The 16785-nt window shown below is 49.4% G+C and overlaps 1 protein-coding gene and 1 pseudogene across 2 annotated transcripts in view; both read left to right on the forward strand.

Moving 5' to 3' along the window:
• Nucleotides 1–16785, forward strand: part of LHFPL2 (LHFPL tetraspan subfamily member 2) — a 148378-nt gene that overhangs the window by 75884 nt on the left and 55709 nt on the right. The gene's annotated exons all lie outside the window — the stretch shown is intronic.
• Nucleotides 2332–3077, forward strand: LOC308252760 (ADP-ribosylation factor-like protein 2; annotated as a pseudogene). Its single transcript has 2 exons — nucleotides 2332–2504; nucleotides 2705–3077. The product of its transcript is annotated as an ADP-ribosylation factor-like protein 2 (transcript).

The following is a 16785-nucleotide window of genomic DNA, read 5'->3' on the forward strand; positions in this document are numbered from 1 at the left end:
TCTCCCAGGCTGTAGACCCACACAGCCAACCGCCCAGTGGGGGTCTTCCCCTGCTGTCCCACTGGCACTTCTAATGCAGTGTGCCCCAAAATGAACCCGTTCCTCCTCCCGGCTAGAATTATTCTTTATTAGCTAGCTTTTCAACTTCACCTCCCAGGGAACTCAGGCAAGGAATACAAATATTTTCATAAGATTCTTTCAGGGAGTAGAATTAATATTTTTGAGAATGAAAATATGGTGAATTGTCTCCCAAGGATTGAAAGACTTTATTAAGATTGCGAAATATCCTTCCCCAGGGGTACATTTTTTCAGGGTGTATGGGAAATATGGTGCTGGGAAGAATAAAGGGAAATTTAAGACCATGGAAGTTGGAAACAGCCAATGAAATTCAATCCATTTTTAGAACACATATAACACACTAACTCCCAGAGATTTAAGACAGCTCAGTTTGCTTCCTGAGCCTTTCAGGCTCATTATGACTGTGACACAGAAAGGTTCTTCCGCATGAATATGCTGTGACGGTGTTTTATTTACTGTGGATGTTTACTACACCTGAATATGGGTGTCCCCATGGGTCTGCCTTCCCTTATCAATGAAAGTGGTTTTACTGTTGGTACTTTTCCTAGACTGGTATTCCCCCACAAACAGATTCTATGATAAGGATCTAAGCACAAGTAGTGATTAGGGAGGTAAGCCTGGCAAGCATTGAGGGAATAGGGATATGGGATATGGAGAGAAGAGAGCCAGTGAAGGGATGTGTATGAACGGGTTGCTCGGTCCCTGGTGAATTCCAGGAAACAGCCTTCAGAATCATCCCCTCTGAGGAGCTGACAAGCTGGGGTATGTCTCCTCCAACTCACATCTGCCATTGACTGACGCCTGCTCTTGAGGCCAGCCCTTAAGGTGTGCTCCTGCAGGTAGAGGGTCTGCAGGTGGAGGGCCTGGGTGCTTGCTGCATGTACCGGCGTGGGAGCTGAGGGGACACTGGTAGGCACTGGCAGTGCCTGCTGAGTGCACTGCTCTACATTTTTAACAAGTTCACTTTAGAGGCAGCTCAGAGGGTCAGATACAAAGCACATGCAGTTTGTTAGTAGCGTGTACTTACATTACATCAGTACCTGCTAGAAGCCAGAGTGACTTTAAAAGCTATTGAGAATTTGATACTACTGATCCTGATCCTGAAACTGGGAGGGAAGATATAGGGAGAGTCTCTGAGAGGCGTCTTGGTGTTGTTCCTAAAATGCCATTGTGCCTTGGTAATAAACACCGATTGGCCATTAGAGTAACAAATGGAACAACTGGATTGTTAGGCTCTTTATAGGTTGAGGTTTCCTCACTGCTAACCAGCCTACAGAATTATAACTCGGCCTATAAGGAAATTACAAGATTTTTTCCATACACTCAGATCTGGAAGAAAACAAAAATCTGAGGGAAATCTGTGGCCCGACAAGTCTGGACAGAGCCACCTTCATTAGTTTGAGAGATTCCTGGGGAAGGAAAGAAGGTAGAATCCAGTGCTGTTCGTGGACCTTCTCTGTTATATGCATTTTGATGTTCCTTTTTGTTATACTCACACAACATTCTTGATGACATATCTTAACATGGAAAAGGTGTCCTACCATCCTGTTGACTGTGCTGTTAGTGTCCTTTAAGGGATGAGGATTAAGATCTCAAAGCTATCAGATACATAATCATTGAGACCTACTGTGTGATGCTGGCAATGAAGAATAGGAGAGGGTCCCTGCCCTTCAGAGCTCCCCACGAATGCCTGGCATTTGGAATGAGCTGATTTTATGGGAACAAAGAAAGGAACAATTAATTCTGCCATTTGGGGAAGGCATCCCAGAGCTGAGATGTTTGACTTGGGCTTTAATAATAACTAGGTTTCGCCCTGACTGGTTTGGTTCAGTGGATAGAGTGTCGGCCTGCAGACTGAAAAGTCCCAGGTTCGATTCCGGTCAAGGGCATGTGCCTTGGTTGCGGGCGCATCCCCAGTGGGAGGTGTGCAGGAGCAGCTGATCGATGTTTCTAACTCTCTATCCCTCTCCCTTACTCTCTGTAAAAAATCAATAAAATATTTAAAAAAATAAATTAAAAAAATAATAATAATAACTAGGTTTTACTAAGGGATGAAGGAAGAGAAAGGAAGTCCAGGCAGAGAGGAGAGTTGGCAAAGGTAAGGGCCTGAAAGTGCAGAGCCAGGTCAGGAGGCCATGAGTAGTTTGGTGTGACCACAATACCAGTGTAGTGAGGTTGTAAGGCCGGTGGGAGAAGTCGGCTTGTGGAAGTCGTGAGGGCCTTGCCCCTGCTTTTACCATCTCTCCCACTTTAATGTCAAAAGATGGAAGAAATGGCAGCTGGGAGGGGGCTCTGGGGACCACGAACCTGACATCTTGAAGAATATGAAGCAGAAAGAGTGGGAGCTTCAATTGCTCATGCTCAGCCTGGACAACGCTGGCAAAACAACTATCTTCAAGAAGTTCAGCCCTGACCAGTTTGGCTCAGTGGATAGAGCGTCGGCCTGCAGACTGAAGGGTCCCAGGTTCGATTCCGGTCAATGGCATGTACCTTGGTTGCAGGCACATCCCCAGTAGGGGGTGTGCAGGAGGTAGCTGATCGATGTTTCTAACACTCTGTCCCTCTCCCTTCCTCTCTGTAAAAAATCAATAAAATATATATTTAAAAAAAGAAGTTCAGCAGGAAGGACATCGACACCACCTCCCAGACACTTGGCTTCAGCATCAATACCCTGGAGCACCGGGGATTCAAGCTGAACATCTGGGATGTTGAGCAGGAGTCCCTGTGGTCCTACTGGCAGAAGTACTCTGAGAACAGTAGTTCTTGTCTGGGTGGTGGGCAGCACCGACTGCCGGTGCATGTAGGACTGCTAGCAGGAGCCCCTGGCTGGAGGCACCCTCATCTTGGCTAACAGGCAGGACCTGCCTGGAGCACTGTCTTCTAACGCCACTCGAGAGGCCCTGGAGCTGGACTCCGTCTGCAGCCATCACTGGCGCATCCAGGGCTGCATCGACTGGCTCCTGGATGACCTTTCCCACCTCATCTTCATGGCCGACTGAGCCACGCCAGGTGCCCCGACCTTGCAGTCTGCTTCCCCACCCTCCCACCCAGGCCCTCAGCAAGCACCATCCATGGTGGGTGGGAATCAGCCAGCCCAACGAACACTTCCTGTCTCCCTTTATGACCTGCTGCTGCTGCCCACTGCTGCTCCATGACAAGCCCCACTCCCATGGCAGGCGGGCTGTCACCCTCGCTCCCAACCCGGCCAGCCCACCTGCAGGGCTGGGGCTGGGAGGGGGCTGCCTCTGCTATCAGGGCTGGGCCTCATCCTTTGCTCAGCTGTGAGAATAAACTGTTCCTTGTCCAGAAAAAAAAAAAAAAAAAAAAAAAGGTGGATACCATTTCTATTGGCTCATGTTCAAGTTCCCACCAAACATCCTGCCATTGTAGAAACAACGTAGGTGCAGGATGATAAATGGTGCTGTAGAACCTGTGTGGTACACTCATGATTCTTTCTGCCTTAGGAATTTCCACTTCCTCTTTTATCACCCAGGGACTGTTTTTCTGTCATGGAATTCCCCATTCCTCTGTAAATACACTTTTATCCCATCCTTTGAAACTGCATTCAGGCTTCCAAGGAGATGTTTCCCTGATGACTTCATGGCATAAGATAAAGACTTAAAAGTATTTGACACCAAATAAAGAAATGCTGGGATATCTTGATTCTGATGTAGTAAATTGGCCCCTGATTGCTGTGTATCTTCAGGAGAATCTCTGTCCTTGAATAAAATGGATGTAAGAACAATCAGTTGTGAGAACCAGTTCCAGCAACCAGATCCATAGATCCTTTTGTCTACCCCTTGTCGGCCACTCTCCCCAGTACAAGAGCAAATAGAAAACGTACATGGGGTGTTTTTTCGTTTTGTGTGTAGCATCCGGTGTTGCAGCGTGCCTTCACTGTGCACTGGTGCTCTTCTCCACGTGCAGGGGCTGAGATGGGGGTCTCCTCCTTGAATTTGAGGAGATGGCTTTTGCTGTTCCTGTCTTGTGAGTGCTCTTGTCATAACAGCCCTAAACGCTGGTTTGACTCTGCCAAGCACACATGAATCTTCACTCTCCACTGGGACCATTATGCTCCCACCAGAGCATTAGATCATCTCCCTCCCTCCCCCCCTCCCGCCCCCATATCATAGCTATTGAGAGCTTTCGATGGAGAACCTGGTTTTGAGGATGGGCGAGCTTTTTCTTTCTGATTCAGCAGAAAATTGTGTGGGAAGATACAGATTGGTGGCCAAATAGGCAGGTTAAGAAATAGTGGTTCTTTAGTGGTTTGTCAGCCCCTTGTCAGCCCCTTGTGGAAGAATAGCTCTTGGCCTCCTGTTCTGCTATTGGTTATGTTATTTTCACTGAATTTTAAACTTGGGAAGTTTAGTCAGAGTGAATCTTAACATGTATTCTATATGTCTCTCTGGGGAGATGCTGACATGTGGTAGATTTACAAAGGCCACACATCCCCTTGGCTCTCCCCATCCAGAGCTGGAGCTGTGCTTCCCTGCCCTTGGAATCTGGGTAGGCCTTCTGGCTTGCTTGGAGTGATAGACGCAGCACAAGTATGGTGTGGGTGCCAGAGCCTTGACCTCAAGAGGTCTGTCAGCGTCTGCTTGCCCGTTGGAACTCCCTGAGGCTCTCATCCGCAAGAGGAGGAGCGCTGTGGTGGCCCCTCGCCAGGCAGTGTTAATCGCCAGGCGTGTGAATGAGACCTTCGCCAGCCGACTGAATTTTGAGGAGCTTTGTTACACAACAATAGTTAACGGCTATACTAACTTAAGCAGTAGCACCCAACAACCACTCTGAAATAAGAAAAAAAAAAATGGGTGTTTAATCAGATACTTTCTATAAGCTCTTCTGGCTTACAACTAAATTCCTGGGCAGGAATTTTCCAGAAACCAGAGGCAAGTGAACAGTTAACAAGAACATAATGTGTGTGGCACGTGATGAAGAGCACCAGAAAATGGCGCCTCATTGCATCCTGAGGGGCCGGTGAGGGTGGTGCCAGTGCTGCCTCCCAAGGGGAGAGGAGCCCCGGGGAGAAGTTGTCCCTCCCACCTGCGCTCAGCGACATGGTGCTGAGAGCTGGCGACAGCTATCTGAAGGTGAGCAGTGTCATTTAGGCTTCATTCTTTCAGCTTAATGACTAGATTGAAGCAGACACAGCTTCGGATGCGGCCCACCTGCTCCACTCGCCGGCCAGCTGTGGGATGTGAGACTTGCCCGTGTTCCCAGTAATTATTACTGCTTCCTAAGAGCAAATCTGATTAGCAGATGTTGAAAGGGACACGTTTTCAGCAGCCCCCTGGTAAGGGGCTTCGGGCCGTGCCCTTTGCTGAGGCCTGATTGCTGAGTGCCTGGGCCTGGCAGCACCACATCCGGGGACACTCCACCCTCCGTCTTCTCAGCACCCCAAGTCCAGGTGGGGCTGTTCACATGCTGGGACTTCGGGATCCTGTGCCGCAGCTGGGAGGCCTCAGAGCCATGTCCATGGCTACACCCAGGCCTTAAAATGCTCGGACCGGAAGATCCTCATAGTCATGCTTCGGCCGCACTGGCCACCCTGAGCTGGGAAGAAGCAGGAGGCTCCAGAAACCATGGGAGTGGGAGCTGGAAAAGACCCACTTGGTCGTGAAGCCTCCCCTTCATCATGGCCAATCGCTCCCCTGGGAAACTCTGGAGCGCTTCGTGAAGTCCGCTTCCAAATGACTCAGGCTGGGAGCCTTCCAGCCAGTCCCTCGGGCGGTGAAACGGCTTTTTCTGGGGAGGAACTATGATCCTCACGATCGGTCGGGATCTTTGGTTGGTTGGCTCCCGCCCCATCACTCCTGGCTGGTCTCCCTCAGACCACCCTGAACAAGCCCCCCTCTGCCTCTCGCCTTCCCACAGTTAAGTCGATGTCATGCTTCCGCTGAGCAGCAATTAAACAGGGGAGGAGGGGCCTGCTTCCTTGTCTGGGGCTTTCTGCAGAGATGACTTTGCCCAGCTGCTCCAGTGTTCTGATCCCCTGGTCCGGATTTCTCTCTGATTTTTTGTCCCTGGAACATTTCATATGTGTGGAAACTGCTGGTACTTCATAAGCACTGTAAGGAGTGTATATTTTACCATAGGAACGGCATTTTCATGGATAATTATTTGAAAAATTCTTTTGAGTCTTTGCCTTGACCTTGGTTTGTATGGCACAGCCTAATGGGTGCAGAAAACTGTAAGTGGGACATGGCTCCTCCAAAAGCCAGTAATAATGATATCATGCATCCTACACACTGGTGGGCACAGCCATGTAAACTCTGTGGTCCCGGGACATTTTGCGGGGGGAGTTGCTGTAACTCAGTGTTCAGTCAGTAAACAAAGAAAATCAGGGTCTGGGTATCTGCACCGACCACAGCCACGCTAGGAACGTTAGTGAGCAAGGGATCGTGGTTTGTGGGCGTCTGACTGTTGTTCCTGATGAAGCTAGGAGATGAAAAGCAGGAGCTCACCAATGAGACTCAAGTTCAGGCCATGTGGCCAGATCCAAATTGGGAGAGCTATTTAGATCAGTGTTTTTTGAGCATATTTCGCAGAATGCTACAGCTCCTAGGGGCATTTTAGGGGCTACCTGGCGTGGTGGGATCAAGGTGGCCCTTGTCTACCCTTTGTTTTATAGTCAGCACAGCTCTGCTTTTATCTGTTTCATATGCAGAACGGGAGTTGCTTGTCAGATCCTGTTTGATAAATAGTGTTCCATGCTCAGAAAGAAAGTTTGCAAACCGCAGGTTCAGAGGACTGACTTCTAGTAAAAACAAACACAGAGAGAAGCCTCTTTAGCCAAGCAACTAACGATTACATTTCTGGGATCCACATAGATCAATCCACAGGCATTTGGAAGCAGCGAAAAGCAAAGAGCTAAACAAATAGATGTTTCAGTGTGACTACTATGTCATCAGGAAGCTCTTAGTATAAACGGAACATGCAGACAGTGACCTCTAAGTGGCAAGGTGAACAAGAGGCCAATTCTGGTCATTGATGCAGGTGACGCTGCCAGATTGTGTTGTTTGAGTCAGCACCAGCTGGAGTTGAGGTTACTAAGAATCATGTGATAAAGGCGACCATTTATCGAGAGCTTTTCGTTTGCTGAGCACTATGCCTCAGGTGCATGGTCCATGCTAGGAAATGCAGATTCTGTTATTATTCTCATCTCACACATTAGGAAACGGAGGCTCAGAGATTGAGGAATTTGCACAAGGACACACAGCTAATAATACAGTGATGGAGCTGGGGATAGGTCCCTAGAGGTTATGTCCGTAAATGTTCTGTATTGGTGCTCTCTGTTAATCCCCTTTAATTTTGTCTCTGTGTGGGTATTCTCCCTCCCCCCCGCCCCCAATAATTTTGGTAAATGGACTACCTAAAGCTACCTAGTTTGAGAAAATGTCTTATTATAGTTACAACTTAATGGTCATTCCGCTCAAAGATTGCTCCACTTAAAGTTGAAATTTAGTATTACATGTAAATGATTCTCATTGATAGAAAAAAGAAAGTAGAGAAAAGGAGGCGATAGTCTAACCTCAGCAGTGTGTACTAACACTAAGCAGACATGCCCAGCTCTGGGAGTATGTCCGTACCTGGATTTAGTGGCTCACAGGCAGTCACTCCAGAGCTGTATTGGTGCGGTGGAAAATAGAAGTCTTGAAGTCCATTGCTAGGGCACATGAGAATAACCTTTGCACGGGCTTTAAGTTTTTAAATGTTGAGTGTTCTTCTTAGATTCTGCCTTAGCATCTCCAACTCATCCTCTGTATAATGGCCTTAGTTAGCAAAGGCTGGGTAAGGAGGGGTCTCTCTTGAGGGTCTGCTCTTGACTTGGTCCATGCCCCTCCAAATGTACGTGAACCTAGTCCTATTCTTGCCAATCACTGGAAGTTTCTACTGGAACTTCTCTCTGGTATGTTGTTGACTCTTTTGGAGCCAAGTAGATCCGCTAACGAGCGAATTGAGCAGGCGTTTAGTTTTGCTTTTATAGGTGCATTTGGAAAAGCTGGAACTGTTCGAGAAACTATTTCACAGCACATCCAGGTGGCTCCAATGATCTGCCTCCATGCATCACACCCATTTGAAACAAGACTAAAGCTGGTCGTACGTTTCTCTTCTGGAGCGAGCGAGGCCCTCAGGGAGAAACATGAACTTATGTGGGTGCTTAGGAAGCACTGAGTAGTAATTCTTTCAAGCCAGGAGGGCCCCATTTGCCCAGTGGAAATTTATGAACACTGCCCAAGTGGCTTATAAAAGTTCATTTTCTTTCCCAAGTGCCTGCCTCGCTCCCTTCCTGAAAGTAACAATTTCATTGAAGGATTTGACTGTGCTAGGTCTTTACAGAGACACGCCTGAAAAATCCCATTCTTGATTCTTTAGCAGATGATGATGCTGTTGCTGAGATAGAGCCTTGGATGTGGCCTCCTAGTGAGGCCTGTGTGGGTGAAAGGGGACATGGAGAAAAAGTTGCTCAATTGCAGATACTTACCCAATCTGAGGTGGCAGATAGCTAAGACTGTACAGATCATATTAGAGATGGTTGTGCAGAAACACCTCATGGTTTGGACCGGACTGGCTGAAAGCGTGTGTGATTGGCCTCAGAGTGACAGGCAGCTTGTCAGTGGTTTCCAAAACATCTGTCTCAAAGAGGGCGGTTGAAATTCCTACAGGGGAGTGTTTCCATTCATTGTCCATGAGAAACAAGATCGAGTGGGAGTAAGTGAAACAGATCAAGAGGAAATGAGTCTGCTCTCCACTTGGGATTACAATGCAGATGAATTCCATATTTTGGTTAGGGAATGTTTTCTTTTAGAAAAGGAAAAGAAAGAAAAGTTTAGAGTCTGACCCAGTTATTGAAAAGCGGACTAAGATGCAGTTAAATGCCTGCCAAAACAGTTTCTTCAGTTGGTTGTATTTTTGGTTTTGTGTTTTGTTGTGTGTGTGTGCATGTCCATGTGCGTGTGGATGTGCATGCGTGTATGCACATCCGTGGGCACAAGAAAATGGCCCAAGACTCACTGGCACCCTTTTCTGCCCTTGGCCTGGCTTTCACACCAAGGTGGCCTGACCTTGCCAGAACAAGCAACTTTAAAACTGCCTCAGTCAGCAAGGCTGTGGATCCTCACCACATCTGCACATCGGGACTTGAGGATTCAAACCAATAATACCTATTAATCCTATTGACTAAAATCACAACTGAGGTTTTCCTGGCTAAGTTTTCCTTGTAAAAATGGTGGGCCTATAAGAAAGCAACACTCGATTTTGAATTAGAGATTATACTAGTATATGCCCACCTCATCCCCTCCTGTATCAGGAATGGGTCAGGCCGATTTGCCCTTTGCACATTGTGTTTAAAACGTGATCCCTCTGATGATTCCCAACCGAAGATCTGAGCTCTGTTTTACCTTCTGAGGGTCACAGAGCAGGGTGGTGTTGGACACCTGCTATGTGCAAGGTCATGATATCGAGTAGGGGAGACACACGGTTCCTGCTCTTGTGGAGTTTACTGTCTGCAGCAGCCTGGGTGCTCAGAGAACTGGAGGCTCTCCATGGGCAAGCCAAGCACCTCTTTCTCGTGGCTACCCTGGCACCGCGGGCTGGTCAGTGACTTCGGTCAGCCACCCTCGGCTCCCCATCCTGGTCCTAGGTAGGACAGCCGTGCTTCGGTCCCAGCCCCTCACAACAGCCCAGAAGGGAGTGCTTGCAGCCTGCCCCTCCCACCCGCCTGGCCACTGGAAGTGGGTCTGCATCCAGCATTTGGCTTCATCTGCTGCTTCCATTTCTAATTTCCTTATATTCGGGAAAGCATGTGGGCATGTAATATTGGCATAAAGTCATTTTGTACATTTTTTCGGAATATGAGGAAATTAGAAATGGAAGCAGCAGATGAAGCAGCTGGTCCTCCAAGGCAGGCTCCTGCCACCCCTCCCAAGTCACCTTCTTCACCTCCAATTGGCATGTAACAGTGGCCTCATGTCTTGCCCTGGTCCCCTGATATTTTGTCCTAGTTCTCACTGTGCACAGATCTCCCTGCCTCCTGCAGTCCTTGGCTGTGTGTACCTGAAGGCGACTTGACTGGCTGAGGAAAAACTCTATTCGGCCCCACCGTGGCCTTCCTGGGCTACCTGTGCTTCTGGGGCCTGCACAGGAACTGGGGCTCCTCGCCTTATCCCCCTGCACCCAGGAGGCCAGGCCCTCCATCTAGGATAGTATCTCAGGGACAGGGCTGAGGCCATGACCGTCTTGCCATGCGCTCCCGCTCAGAAGGGCAGCAGAGAAAGTGGGAGACCACCATCCAGTGCTGCCCGGGACACACACTCCCTCCCGTGGGCAGGGCAGAGCTCTGGGAGGTGCCCATCGGCACTTTCGGAGCAGATATGAGTGCACATCCCTGTGGGGATATGACCATGTGACCGGCGAGGTGGAGCCCGAGGAGTGTGGGGGCTGTCTAGTAAGGGAGAAGGAGGTGCTCTTCAATCCTGTGCTGTGGGAAGTGCTGCGCACTGACGGGCACAGGTAAAGGTCGGGCCCTCAGTGGGGAGCAGCCTAAAGGGAAAGGCTTCCATGGACGAGGTGGCGTCCACACTGGACCCTGGAGGACGGGTGGAGGTGGGAAGGAGTGAGGGACCCTGGAGGACGAGTGGAGGTGGGAAGGCGTGAGGAGGTAACGGCACTGAGGTGAGCGCGTGCAGGAGGTCCACTCGGCTGGAGCTCCGGGAGCAGCGGGACAGGCTCAGCGTGTCGGCTGCCTCCCAAGCCCTGGCCGCAGCAGGGAGGAGCCAGCAGGCGATTCCTGGAAGTCCCAGGAAACAATTGGCCAGCGCCCTTTGCTAGTAGATTCCGGTGGGACCAGGACAGGGGCTTGGCAGCTCTGTGAAAATGGGTGTTGGGTCATCCTCCTGCCTGGCCCACAGCACGTTTCCCATTCCAGCACCGCGCCTCCCGGGGACCCTGCTGGAGAGCGCGAGCCCTGGGTAACGCGAGGCCCCTGGGAGACTGTTAGCTTTTCTCTGCCTGATAGCGAGTCAGAGCCTCACACAGCCTGGAGAGTATTCCCGAGAATGTGAAGGTAGCTGGACAAAAACCTTGCCTTCAATGGCGGATTTTTATTTTTTTTCCTAAAAGACAACTACAAAGGTCACAGAGCTATTAAATGTCTGCAATTTAAGGGTTCTAGAATTACAAATGGCTTTCCTCTTAAAGTGGACCCTCGCCATAACTCAAACTCAAAGCATTCTAATGTTATTTCTACTACAGAAATATATTTTTTAAATGGAGATGCTTTTTATTTTCTTTAGTTTAACAGCCTCAGCGGTTCTGGTTTCTGCCGCCTGTAGGCGAGGTGGGTGCAGCTGACAGCTGCCCTCACTGAGCAGGTAGGCAGGCACTCGTGGCTGTCTTAACGATCACCGTTTTCCTGCCATGCACGTCTGAACTGAAAGTTCTCTTTTGTGTGGGTTTTGCAGCACAGCATTACTTTATGGGTTTATTTTTTACGTTCCCCCCTTTTGAGTGTTACTGGATCCCCAGTCACCGGAAGGCTAGGATCTGTTTCAGTAACTGATTTATCAGGTGCTGGGCTGGTCACACACTTCACTGCAAGAGTTTATGAAAGGGACCCCGCCTCCCTCCCTGAGGACTTGGTGACTGGCTCGGCCACCAGGCCGCCACCGAGTGTGACAGGCCGCGGCTGCCTTCATGTTTTCCCCACGGCAGTAAATGTGAAGTGGCTTCTACAAGACACAGCACATGTGAAGTACAGTGCTGTACCCTCCGCCGGCGGCCCCAGGTCTCCCGGCTGCTGCGCTCTGGCTACCTCGGGAGTGGGCAGGAGACCTCAGGAGTGGGCGGCAGACTTAACGAAAGTGCTCCTAAGGCCCTTGGGCCTCCGGTCAGTTCAGATTTTATCAGTAAGTGCTTGCAGGATGCTGTCCCCACGTTCCCCCCCTCCTCTGGTTCCCCAGATGTTTCATCTCTCCCACCTTCACTACTCGCCAGCTGTGAGGTCCTGCTAGACTCCTTCTTTCCAGGCGGCTGATTTAGAGTCTGTGCTGAGAGCAGCACCGTGCAGGTCTGGGGCGGGTGGGGTGATGGATGGTGGGGAGGTGGTGGTGGGGAGGTGGGGCAGCCACTCACTGGTGATATATCAAGCAGTTAATCAGGAGACCCGCTTCCTCTCAGTGGGAGGTAAGGGATTTTCTGTTCTTTGTTCGTACTGCTAATATTCATCCGTTTCCCTCTCGGAGACCTCTAAGCATCCCATGATTCCCTCTGGCAATGCCAGAGGTCAGCATTGTTCCCTCACCAAAGACACAGGAGATCACAGACCTTGGGGTTTCCTTGTTGCTAAAAGCCAAGGTTGTGGGAGGACAGCTAGCTCTGTGTCCCCATAACAAGGCAGTGCTGCTGGCAGGGCCGTGTGGTTCATTCAGACAAGCAGGTGGTTCCAGATCAGCCCCAGAGAGCACTTCGAGGAGAGCACTGTCTGTCTCCCAGGCAGGAGGACCTGTTGCCCAGCACTGCTATTAAAATAGTGAAGTTCATTCATAAATAAATAAATAAATAAAATAAAATAGTGAAGTTCGTAGCTGCTTTAATGTGCCACTTAGAAGTCGAAGCTGGTTATGGAGGGGCAGCAGCGACAGGATGCTTGAATCCACGCCACGGACCACAGGTACCAGGAATGATCCCAAACACCTCCACTGCCTCCCCTCTCAGGGAGACTAAACATGGTGGGCGTGGTCCTCCTCCCGCCAGCTCCCTCCTCCCCACCAGTCCCCTCCCGTGACCACCAGGCCCTTCCGCTTTCTAAAGACTGAGACTGTGAGGCCAGCATGGTTCCCACCAAGGACAGCTGAGGCCAAGGGCTATGGCCTGTTAAAATCAGTGGCTGATGGTTTAGAACTGAAAGGAGGAACACGAATGGAAACCATTATTTTTGGAAAGACGCATCATGTTTCTTCCGTCAGTTTTGCAGCGTTAGCAGATAAAAGGCTGCAGCACAGAGATCGTCACCAATCCCTCTTTAAGGAAACAAACAGGACAGTGGCCCAGTTCTGTCCCTTTTCATTTACTGTCCCGGGTATGGTTCAAACACTACCAAAGAGAACTGGAACAGTTCCATTTCATAGTTTAGTTAGCATGAAACATGTCTCTTAGCACACAAGGGAATGCATGTTGATGGGCATGTTACGTTGCTTAACACTTTGCTGGTACAAAATAAATGCAAAAAAAAGGACTGTTTTGTCTGAGATAAGGAAACTGGTGTGTGTGTGTGTGCGCACGCGTGTGTGCGTGCACGCGTGTACTTTTTCAAGCACTTTGTGTTGGCCGCACACTGTGCTAATCACCTTTGGAGGCCACTGAGAGTGTCCTGGAGAGCTGTGGGCCTCTGTGATATATTGTGAGAGCATTAATGCTGACCTGTGTGGGCCTAACCAAGTGCAGTGTGAGACAGAAGAGAGATTTGTGTGGCTTAGAATGGAATGTAAAAATCTATCTTATCAACTTCACAGGGAGGCCTATGGAAATGCTAATCACTTACTTTTTTAAGCAAAACCTTTGACTGGTTTGTGTCGAAGTGGTGGGGGGAGGTGGTTTATGGAAAATGCCAAGCATGTGGTCTTAGGTCTGCTCCCACCACTCCACATCCTTGGATGCTGATGTGGGCAGCCTGTCCAGAGACCAGTCCGCATGGACTGCCATGCATGACTCCCTAGCCCAGGGGACAGTGCCAAGGGGCTGGAAGCTCTCAGATTCTCTGGGAAGTGGGGTAGTCAGAGATGATGGGAAAGTCAATCATTAAGGAATTTTTTGAGCACCAACTATGTATAATAATAGCAATAACCACCTTTATTGAGTGCATACATATGCTAGGTCTTGTGCTCAGCACTTCACAAACAGTCTTTTGTTTATTTCCCACAGTTGCTCTGGAGTACTGAGTTTAGTGCTTCCCACAATTTACAGACAGGGAAGCAGGCTCGGGGGAGTGAGTGCCTAGGGTCATCACATGGCTGTTGAGTGGCAGGGCTAGGAATTGGAACTCTGTTGCAGACCTGCAGTTCGTGCCCTTAAGGATTGTGCTTCCTGGTGTGTGCTTGGCGCTGGGAACTAGACAATAGAAAAGATCTATGGGGGGTATGTGCAGACCGCAGACAACTTGTGGATCTTAAACAGAACAGGAACTACTAGTAGTCGACAAGGCAGCTCACACTGCAAGTGCTCCTCTCCTCAGCACCGGCATCTTGTGGGGAAGAGAAACTGTGCCCGTGCAGGTGGGGCTTACCTTCAGAAGTAGTGAAGAGAGTTGAATGTGACGGGGATGGTGTCATGGGTGATGGTTCGTGTTGATTTTGGAAATAACTATAGTCTACTATAGTATAGTCACACATTCAGGTACACAGCCAGAATGAGTGAAAATGGGCTGCTGTAAAGCAATAGGGAGGAGAGGAGACTGGGGAAAATTGGAGACTCTAGAGAGCAGTTGCTACTTAGCTCTAATCACCTATTATCATTTGGAAATATAGGCCCATTATTTACAGGAATACTGATTCCCTCCCCTCCGCCCTTCAAGAAAAGCCACAAATTGGGTCATCTTTTGTCTATAAGCCTCCAGATTGAAACCTCAGGAGACGTTGGAATAGAAATGGGGATGTAGAGTTGAGAAACCAATAAAATAGACCAGGGCTTAACAGTCCATTTCACTTTGGTGCAGCTTGCACCAGCACTTCTCAGACTTCGGTGTGCAAACTTCAGTGAAGGGGGTCCTGTTCAAATGTCCGTGCTGATTCAGGAGCCATGGGGTGGGCTTTGGATTCTGCAGGATTGGGCTCTGTGGAGAAGGACCCTAAGGCAGCATCTAGATTTGGTTGGGAAAAGCACTGTGATAAATTAGTGCCATCTACAGTAAGCAAAGAAAAGGGAAATGGCCAGATACATTTGCCCTCCCTGTAGCACACCAAGATCATCAGGTAAATTCTGTGTTTATGGTCATTTCCAGTGTTCCCCTAAAAAGTCAGAATTTGAGAACACAGCTAGGTCAGAAGCTTCTGAATTTTACACCCTCCCTTCTTAGGCACACTCCTGCATATAAGAAAAATTTGGATTCATCTATCATCTGGGAAATTGGGGTTAGACTGTTAAGTTTTCAACTTGGGTGGGATAAAGAGAGAGTTAACTGATTGGCTCGCCCTTCTTTCTGCTGTGTTCTGAGGATACAAAAATATGTCTTGAATATGCTGGTGTTCTGTTACTTCCACGTGGCCTTGGCGTCCCTTCAGTATGGGGTCCGTGATGGGAGGGAAGGGTGGGGGCTGAGGAAATTACGTTGAGCAGAAATCCTCTTGTTTCCATTCACTGAGAGCTGTTCTTGGAGCCCTCTCCGGGTCCCCTGCCGGTGTTCAGTGCCCTTGGAATTGTATGCCAGGAAACAATATGATCTTTCTCATTGGGCACGTGGGAGGAGAGGCACTGGGTGAGCCAGGATACCCTGGCAGTTGACACCTAAAAATAGATCTCTTTTCCTTGTGAATAAATGAATGTTTTGGGGGGCAAAATGCCTTGCACATTTCTGGCCATCTCAGACAGTTCAACAGAGGACGCCAGCGGGGCCCAGGGTGCAGCCAGGTGGGTGGGATGCCAGCCATAGCAACTGGGCCCCTCGGAGAAAACTTCAGTGGCCACCCGGGAGCAGAGGCTGATCTCAGATCTGAGGCCAGTGTACATGTGCTAGTGAGGTGGGGGTGCTGGGGAGGAAGGAGAGGGTCTTGGCGCAGTGCTTACACTGTGCGTGCCTGAGAGTATGGAGTGAAGGTTCTGATTCAGGAGCTCTGCCTGGGAGGCTCTGCAGTTCTGACGAGTTCCCCGGTGATGCCCACACTGCTGCTCCAGGGAGCGTCAAGCTTTGAGTGACGCAGTTCACCATGACCTTCAGGACTCTGAGGAAGGGTGCAGGCACACAGACTGGGGAGTTACCCACTCCATTTTTACCATCTTGTATTTGGCCTAAGCTGAGAATAGGCAACGGCTTTAGCAGGTGTATCTCGTCATCCCAACAACATTTTCCTTGCACCGGTGTGGTGGTGACACTTCAATATTCCTAGTATTGTGTGTTATGATTTTGCTGGTCGAAATGCATATGGTTGGGAGACCCCGAACACTGTAGACATAGTATGTGCTAGTCTATATAATAAAACCCTAATATGCAAATTGACCGAACAGTGGAACAACCAGCAGAACAACTGGTCTCGATGATGCACACTGAACACCAGGGGGCAGTCGCTCAATGCCTTGTCCCCCAAGAGGGAGGCGACCAGCAGTGGCCAAGGTGGGTGCCAGCAGGGGGTGGGGAGGGGGGCCCTGATCGCCCCACCCGCCAGTCGCCCCACAGATGGCCCTGATCTCCCGCCAGGCCTAGGGACCACACCCTATATGTTGGGAACAGTCTCTTAGATTTAAAAATTAAAACCTGGCAAGGCTACTCTAACACTGAAAAAGCAGGATGATTTAGTGATGACATGCATGGACTCTGGCTTGCACATTTTGTGGTCAGCCCTGATTCTGATACTTAAAACAGTGTGACAAAGCCAATTACTTAACTTCTCTCTCTTCAGTTTTTCCACCCATAAGATGGGGAAAATGGTACTACTGCCTCAGAAGGATCATGTTATGTACTACTATTTATAATCAGGGCAAAAAAATCGTCACTGG

The sequence above is a fragment of the Plecotus auritus genome, assembly GCF_963455305.1.
Source record: "Plecotus auritus genome assembly, chromosome: 7".
NCBI lineage: Eukaryota > Metazoa > Chordata > Mammalia > Chiroptera > Vespertilionidae > Plecotus > Plecotus auritus.